Below are 10394 nucleotides of genomic sequence, written 5' to 3'. Positions count from 1 at the left end.
ATTTGGGAATCAAGGTCCCGGAGTCTGGAGGAAGAGTGGAGAGGCCACAATCCAAGATGCTGGACGTCTGGTGTGAAGTCTCCACAATGAGTGATGGTTTGGGGAGCCATGTCATCTGCTGGTGGAGGTCCACTGTGTTCTATCAAGATCAAAGTCAGCGCAGCCGTCTACCAGGAAATGTTAGAGAACTTCATGCTTCCCTCTGCCGACAAGCTTCTTGGAGATGGAAATGTCATTCTCCAGCAGGACTTGGCCCCTGTCCACACTGCCCAAAGTACCAATACCTGGTGTAAAAACAACAGTATCACTGGGCTCGATTGGCAGCAAACTTGCCTGACCTTAATCCCATAGAGAATCTATGGAGGAAGATGAGACACCAGACCCAACAATGCAGACGAGCTGAAGGCTGCTATAAAAGCAACCTGGGCTTCCATAGCCCCTCAGCAGTGCACAGGCTGATCGCCTCCATGCCACGCCACATTGATGCAGTAATTTATGCAAAAGGATCCCCGACCAAGTATTGAGTGCATATACTGAACATACATTTCAGGAGGCCAACATTTCAGATTTTAAAATCACTTTTCAAGCTGGTGTTAAAAAGTATTCTAATTTACCGAGATAATGACTTTTGGGTTTTCATTGGCTGTAAGCCATAATCATCAACATTAACAGAAATAAACACTTGGAATAGATCACTCTCTTTGTAATGACGCTATATAATATAGGAGTTTCACTTTTTGTATTGTAGAACTGAAATAAATTACCTGTTTGATGATATTCTAATTTTGTGAGAAGCACCGGTATCTGTTCTAACTCTATCATATATATGAATGTTTATCCCAATCCTTATTTCCCTCTGTAGCATGTTGAGGACAGTATGGGGGTCCTCATGCACATGAGATGGTCAGCGAGTATTACTGACAATGGCTTCTCCAGCCGACTTAAACCTACTAGTTTCTAGTCCCTTCTATGATGTCTATACATTCTAGTAGGGCATAAAAAACTAAACAAGCGGCATCGTAATAACTGTAGCGAGCCTTGCAACCGATGATCCGATATTGTCCTTCCCATTTTCCTCAATAGAGCAAAGGATTATTTATTGCGAAGGACGAAATAAAATGGAAAAAGACGGGAAATGAAGATATTTCTAATTATCCCAATATTTCATTCTATTACTCAGTGAATTCCATAAGAAATTACCATTATTGTAGCCAGATTTATATTAGTTTTTAGTAATTAAAAAAATCACATCTTTGTTGTTTCTTAATTTAATATAAATTCGTCTCCTGCATTTATTAAAATTAATTAAATTTATTACAATGTGAGCGGCGATGCTTTCGGCTAACCTTCCCCACAGTGTAGTGATCACGGGATATGCCATCATTTTATGGTGGGTGGGGGTCCGACCACTGGGACTAGCAATGATCCTGAGACTGAAAGGCCTCCAGCACTGGATCAGCGCACTTCTATGTTTTTCCTTCAGAGCAGCGCTCCTGGCTACTCGCTGTACAAAGAACTGCAGCCCCATCGTCTTCCAGTTCTACAGTCACATCCTCAGTACAGTGGTGTACCTTGATGCCTGTAGACCCCAGTGCAATATCTCCAACTGGAACCACTGGGACTCAGAGGTTCTAGGTGCCAATGCAACTCCCGCACACATTCTTGTGACTGCCCTGGTTTAGGGCAGAGGGTGCAACCATGTATTGACCCGTGCAGGAAGAGGGCACGCTGATGCCAGTACCTATCTCAGCTGGATATGCATCCAAGGACGCACATTCAGCTGAAGTGTATTGTGAAGCAGAGACCCATCTGCTCCCTGCACTACAAAACACACCACGGCAGATGACGTCGGCTTACCCGTCACGAGCCACGCATGACAGTGACCTCATGTGCCACCCATGGCTGCCATGCCGAATTCAGCTGCAAACTATAGAAGAGTACTGTTGTGGGAGAGAAGGACGGTAGGAAGGAAAAGAGTTAGGAAAGAGCATCAGAATAGACATTATACCAGGAAGGGGCCCCAGGATGACGGACATTATACAAGGAAGGGGCCAAATATGGGGGTCATTATACCAGGATGGCGGTCATTATACCATAAAGGGGCTAAGGATGGGAGTCATTATACCAGGATGTGGCCCAGGATGGAGGACATTGCACCAGGAAGGGGCCTAGGATCGGCGTCACTTGACCATGATGGAGGTCATTATACCAGATAGGGGCCCAGAAAGTGGGACATTGTTATAGCATGGGTGACATTGTTTCAGGAAAGGGCCAGGATGAGGACATTATTACACTAAGTGGACCAGGGCAGGGGACATTATGCCAGGAAGGAGATAAGGATGGGGAACATTATTACTGTAAGGTGCTCAGAATGGGGACATTATACCAGGACGGGGCCCATGATGGAGGACATAATACCAGAAAGAGGGACATTATACAAGGAAGAGGACCAGGACAGGGGACATTATAACAGGAAGGAACACAGGACAGGGGACATTATACCATGATATTATTTAATTGTAAAGTGCTGCGGAATAGGTTGGTGCTATATAACGAAAATTATTATTATTATTACTACCAGGAAGGAGCCCAGGATGAAGGACATTATTGCAGGATGGGCATCGGGACAGGGGACATTATTACAGGAAGGTGCCAGGACAGGGGACATGATTACAAGGTGTATGAATGCGGACATAGCTACATGGAGTGTGAACACCTTATCTATATATAATTGTCTAAGGGGTACTTCTGTCTGTCTTTCTGTCTGTCTGTAACGGAAATCCCGCGTCGCTCGGCACGGCCCGGCCGTCATTTAGCCCCTCCCTACTTCTGTCCAATCAGTGCCTGGCGCCCGCCCCATACTCCCCTCCAGTCAGCGCTCACACAGGGTTAATGGCAGCATTAACGAACCACGTTATGCCGCGATGTAACGCACTCGGTTAACGCTACTATTAACCCTGTGTGACCAACTTTTTACTATTGATGCTGCCTATGCAGCATCAATAGTAAAAATATCTAATGTAAAAAATAATAAAAAACAAAAAACCTGATAGTCTCACCTTCCGTCGTCCGCCGATGCGCGCGCAGCTGCCGCCAACTTCCGTTCCCAGAGATGCATTGCGAAATTACCCAGAAGACTTAGCGGCTAAGTCATCTGGGTAATTTCACAATGCATCTCTGGGAACGGAAGCTGGCGGCAGCAGCGCGCACATCGGGACAGCTTCTCTGGCCACCAGAGGGTGAGTATATAACTATTTTTTATTTTCATTATTTTTTTAACAGGGATATGGCTCCCACACTGCTATATACTACATGGGCTGCGTTATATACCGCGTGGGCTGTGTTATATACTGCGTGGGATGTGCTATATATTACGTGGGCTGTGTTATATATTACATGGGCTGTGTTATATACTGCGTGGGCAGTGTTATATACTACGTGGCGGCTATATACTACGTGGGCAGTGTAATATACTGCGTGGCTGTGTTATATACTGCATGGGCTGTGCTATATATTACGTGGGCTGTGTTATATATTACGTGGGCTGTGTTATATACTGCGTGGGCAGTGTTACATACTGCGTGGCTGCTATATACTACGTGGGAGGTGTTATATACTGCATGGCTGTGTTATATACTGCGTGGGCTGTGCTATATATTACGTGGGCTGTGTTATATACTGCGTGGCTGCTATATACTGCGTGGGCTGTGTTATATACTGCGTGGCCACTGTTATATACTGCGTGCCTACTGTTATATACTGCGTGGCCTGTGTTATATACTGCGTGGCCTGTGTAATATACTTCGTGGCCTATGTTATATACTGCGTGGCCTGTGCTATACATTACGTGGGCTGTTATATACTACGTGGCTGTGTTATATACTGCGTGGCTGCTATATACTACGTGGCTCCTATATACTACGTGGCCTGTGCTATATACCATGCGGCTGCTATATACATACATACATACATATTCTAGAATACCCGATGTGTAAGAATCGGGCCACCATCTAGTGTATATATAAGACCTAGAATGCTATAAGGGCCCATATATCTGATGAACATGAAGGTGGAGGCCCAGGTCCAAATTTTTCATCAGGTCCATGGAACTCTATTTATGCCACTGGAAAGGAATATACCCAAGGGTATGCAGACTTTTGCATGAAAACTTTCGGTAATTTCAATGCATCTTCAAAAAAGGGAAACTTTTTAATTTTTGTTTTTAAAAAATCACCAACAGCTTTGCGTTCACAGCTCTCACGCAGAGCTCTATGTCTCCATGGTTACAGAATACAAACTAAGTCCTGTGTAGTCTGACAGTGCAGATATGTTTTATTTTATTTCCTCAGCTTTCTCTTTTTGCTCCTTTTTAGATGTGGTAGCACAGGGTTTCATAATTAGATTAATCAGGTTTTTCGTTTTCTCTGTTATCGTAGAGACATATTAGTCTGCCAAGGGGCTGTAAGACATTTTCAATACAGATTATTTTAAAATGGCTTAGTGTTGATTTTAGATGCATTGGAGAGAGAAACGGACATAGATACTGTTAGATGAGCAGTCACGTAGTGATCGAATATTATAATATAGTCAGAATCAGTTTCCTTCCCCATCTGGCAGCTGATAATACTGTATAGTCTCTGTTTACTTCTTTGGCAGAAAGAGACTTCTCAGTTATACTGAGGGGGACATATGGAAACAAACAAATGGAAGCTTTGCTCCTGACCTGACAAGGACCATGGATCATCCTGCATAGCCCTGGCTGTGAGACAAGTGACTGAGCATGTGTGACCACCAGCATTCTGCCCCTTAGGTGGACGTGCACTTTGTTATATACTCTGAACACCAGGTGGCGCCAGACTATGCAAGAAAATGTCATAACTCTTGACTGGATCGTTATATTAACATCATGTAAATTGGAAATATTAATCATTTTTTATGATCTGTCCAAAATATATGAAAGTGGGACAACTCCTATAACTGGCAGCAAACAGAGCTCTTGAAAACAGCATCAAATTGCAAGGATATCAGAAATTTGCAGATCTTTTCAGTCTGGTCTGTAACTTTAGCAGAAGACCTCCACATGGCCAGACCTCTCACATTAAGTCAGCACAATAAGAAGTTTTTTTTCGTTCCTGTTCTGTATTATTCAAATTGCGCTGTTTGTGATGCGGATAGTAAATGATCTTGTATTATGCCGGTGACATTTCGCACAATCCAGCTCCATTACGATGAGTAATTATCCACATTTTATTGCCTGGATTTGCATCTTTTATCTTGTTGCAAAGTTTAACGTTCACAGATAATTTCTTTTATTAGGAGAGCTGGCACAGACCTATTTGTTTGTAGGATAATGAGGTTTTTCAACATGTGTTCAGATTGTGAACCAATGTACCACAATGAAGGAATTACAAATCACCCAGTCTAATTATCCGGTGGTATTGTCTAGCGGAACAATCGGGAAGCGCTTTGCCCCACGCCGAGTACACGCCACCCTGTCTATGGAAGCCTTTATTCACAGGTGAGATCGGTCTCCAGAGAAAGACAGGAACGTGGGGGACGGTCACCAAGTACACTGGAGTCATCTGTCGTCTCATTAGCAGGACACAGAGGTTACGAGAAACCAGCCATGAACGTATAGATATCTACAGAATATGTGACAGGTCCTGCTCCCGCCGCTACAGGAAAATCACACTGACACTCGGGGTACAGGATAATGACACTGACACTCGGGGTACAGGATAATGATGCTGACACTTGGGGTGCAGGATAATGACACTGACACTCGGGGTACAGGATAATGACACTGACACTCGGGGTACAGGATAATGACACTGACACTCGGGGTACAGGATAATGACACTGACACTCGGGGTACAGGATAATGACACTGACACTCGGGGTACAGGATAATGACACTGACACTCGGGGTACAGGATAATGACACTGACACTCGGGGTGCAGGATAATGACACTGACACTCGGGGTACAGGATAATGACACTGACACTCGGGGTACAGGATAATGACACTGACACTCGGGGTACAGGATAATGACACTGACACTCGGGGTGCAGGATAATGACACTGACACTCGGGGTGCAGGATAATGACGCTGACACTCAGGGTGCAGGATAATGACACTGACACTCGGGGTGCAGGATAATGACACTGACACTCGGGGTGCAGGATAATGACACTGACACTCAGGGTGCAGGATAATGACACTGACACTCGGGGTGCAGGATAATGACACTGACACTCGGGGTACAAGATAATGACACTGACACTGGGGGTGCAGGATAATGACACTGACACTTGGGGTACAGGATAATGACACTGACACTCGGGGTACAGGATAATGACACTGACACTCGGGGTACAGGATAATGACACTGACACTCGGGGTACAGGATAATGACACTGACACTCGGGGTACAGGATAATGACACTGATGACACTGACACTCGGGGTACAGGATAATGACACTGACACTCGGGGTACAGGATAATGACACTGACACTTGGGGTGCAGGATAATGACGCTGACACTCGGGGTACAGGATAATGACACTGACACTCGGGGTACAAGATAATGACACTGACACTGGGGGTGCAGGATAATGACACTGACACTTGGGGTACAGGATAATGACACTGACACTCGGGGTACAGGATAATGACACTGACACTCGGGGTACAGGATAATGACACTGACACTCGGGGTACAGGATAATGACACTGACACTCGGGGTACAGGATAATGACACTGATGACACTGACACTCGGGGTACAGGATAATGACACTGACACTCGGGGTACAGGATAATGACACTGACACTTGGGGTGCAGGATAATGACGCTGACACTCGGGGTGCAGGATAATGACGCTGACACTCAGGGTGCAGGATAATGACACTGACACTCGGGGTGCAGGATAATGACACTGACACTCGGGGTGCAGGATAATGACACTGACACTCGGGGTGCAGGATAATGACGCTGACACTCGGGGTACAGGATAATGACACTGACACTCGGGGTACAGGATAATGACACTGACACTCGGGGTACAAGATAATGACACTGACACTGGGGGTGCAGGATAATGACACTGACACTTGGGGTACAGGATAATGACACTGACACTCGGGGTACAGGATAATGACACTGACACTCGGGGGACAGGATAATGACATTGACACTCGGGGTGCAGGATAATGACACTGACACTCGGGGTGCAGGATAATGACGCTGACACTCAGGGTGCAGGATAATGACACTGACACTCAGGGTGCAGGATAATGACACTGACACTCGGGGTGCAGGATAATGACGCTGACACTCGGGGTACAGGATAATGACACTGACACTCGGGGTACAGGATAATGACACTGACACTCGGGGTGCAGGATAATGACACTGACACTCGGGGTGCAGGATAATGACACTGACACTCGGGGTGCAGGATAATGACACTGACACTTGGGGTACAGGATAATGGCACTGACACTCGGGGTACAGGATAATGACACTGACACTTGCGGTGCAGGATAATGACACTGACACTTGGGGTGCAGGATAATGACACTGACACTCGGGGTACAGGATAATGACACTGACACTCGGGGTACAGGATAATGACACTGACACTTGGGGTACAGGATAATGGCACTGACACTCGGGGTACAGGATAATGACGCTGACACTCGGGGTGCAGGATAATGACACTGACACTTGCGGTGCAGGATAATGACACTGACACTTGCGGTGCAGGATAATGACACTGACACTTGGGGTACAGGATAATGACGCTGACACTCGGGGTGCAGGATAATGACACTGACACTTGGGGTACAGGATAATGACACTGACACTCGGGGTACAGGATAATGACACTGACACTTGCGGTGCAGGATAATGACACTGACACTTGGGGTACAGGATAATGACACTGACACTCGGGGTACAGGATAATGACACTGACACTCGGGGTACAGGATAATGACACTGACACTTGGGGTACAGGATAATGGCACTGACACTCGGGGTACAGGATAATGACACTAACACTTGGGGTACAGGATAATGACACTGACACTCGGGGTACAGGATAATGGCACTGACACTCGGGGTACAGGATAATGACGCTGACACTCGGGGTGCAGGATAATGACACTGACACTTGCGGTGCAGGATAATGACACTGACACTTGCGGTGCAGGATAATGACACTGACACTTGGGGTACAGGATAATGACGCTGACACTCGGGGTGCAGGATAATGACACTGACACTCGGGGTGCAGGATAATGACGCTGACACTCGGGGTGCAGGATAATGACGCTGACACTCGGGGTGCAGGATAATGACGCTGACACTCGGGGTGCAGGATAATGGCGCTGACACTCGGGGTGCAGGATAATGACGCTGACACTCGGGGTGCAGGATAATGACGCTGACACTCGGGGTACAGGATAATGACACTGACACTCGGGGTACAGGATAATGATGCTGACTCTCGGGGTACAGGATAATGACACTGACACTAGGGTACAGGATAATGACGCTGACACTTGGGGTGCAGGATAATGGCACTGACACTCGGGGTGCAGGATAATGACACTGACACTCGGGGTACAGGATAATGACACTGACACTCGGGGTGCAGGATAATGACACTGACACTCGGGGTACAGGATAATGATGCTGACTCTCGGGGTACAGGATAATGACGCTGACACTCGGGGTACAGGATAATGACACTGACACTTGGGGTACAGGACAATGATGCTGACACTCGGGGTACAGGATAATGACACTGATACTTGGGGCGCAGGATAATGACGCTGACACTCGGGGTGCAGGATAATGACACTGACACTCGGGGTACAGGATAATGACACTGACACTTGGGGTACAGGACAATGATGCTGACACTCGGGGTACAGGATAATGACACTGACACTCGGGGTGCAGGATAATGACGCTGACACTCGGGGTGCAGGATAATGACACTGACACTCGGGGTACAGGATAATGACACTGACACTCGGGGTACAGGATAATGACACTGACACTAGGGTACAGGATAATGACGCTGACACTTGGGGTGCAGGATAATGGCACTGACACTCGGGGTACAGGATAATGACGGTGACACTCGGGGTACAGGATAATGACGCTGACACTCGGGGTGCAGGATAATGACACTGACACTCGGGGTGCAGGATAATGACGCTGACACTCGGGGTGCAGGATAATGACACTGACACTCGGGGTGCAGGATAATGACGCTGACACTCGGGGTGCAGGATAATGGCACTGACACTCGGGGTGCAGGATAATGACGCTGACACTCGGGGTGCAGGATAATGACACTGACACTCGGGGTACAGGATAATGACACTGACACTCGGGGTACAGGATAATGATGCTGACTCTCGGGGTACAGGATAATGACACTGACACTCGGGGTACAGGATAATGACACTGACACTAGGGTACAGGATAATGACGCTGACACTTGGGGTGCAGGATAATGGCACTGACACTCGGGGTGCAGGATAATGACACTGACACTCGGGGTACAGGATAATGACACTGACACTCGGGGTGCAGGATAATGACACTGACACTCGGGGTACAGGATAATGATGCTGACTCTCGGGGTACAGGATAATGACGCTGACACTCGGGGTACAGGATAATGACACTGACACTTGGGGTACAGGACAATGATGCTGACACTCGGGGTACAGGATAATGACACTGATACTTGGGGCGCAGGATAATGACGCTGACACTCGGGGTGCAGGATAATGACACTGACACTCGGGGTACAGGATAATGACACTGACACTTGGGGTACAGGACAATGATGCTGACACTCGGGGTACAGGATAATGACACTGACACTCGGGGTGCAGGATAATGACGCTGACACTCGGGGTGCAGGATAATGACACTGACACTCGGGGTACAGGATAATGACACTGACACTCGGGGTACAGGATAATGACACTGACACTAGGGTACAGGATAATGACGCTGACACTTGGGGTGCAGGATAATGGCACTGACACTCGGGGTGCAGGATAATGACACTGACACTCGGGGTACAGGATAATGATGCTGACTCTCGGGGTACAGGATAATGACGCTGACACTCGGGGTACAGGATAATGACACTGACACTAGGGTACAGGATAATGACGCTGACACTTGGGGTGCAGGATAATGGCACTGACACTCGGGGTGCAGGATAATGACACTGACACTCGGGGTACAGGATAATGATGCTGACTCTCGGGGTACAGGATAATGACGCTGACACTCGGGGTACAGGATAATGACACTGACACTTGGGGTACAGGACAATGATGCTGACACTCGGGGT

Source organism: Ranitomeya imitator, chromosome 7 (genome assembly GCF_032444005.1).
Source record: "Ranitomeya imitator isolate aRanImi1 chromosome 7, aRanImi1.pri, whole genome shotgun sequence".
Lineage (NCBI taxonomy): Eukaryota > Metazoa > Chordata > Amphibia > Anura > Dendrobatidae > Ranitomeya > Ranitomeya imitator.
The sequence above is the reverse complement of the archived record's forward strand: the minus strand, read 5'-3'. Positions refer to the sequence as shown.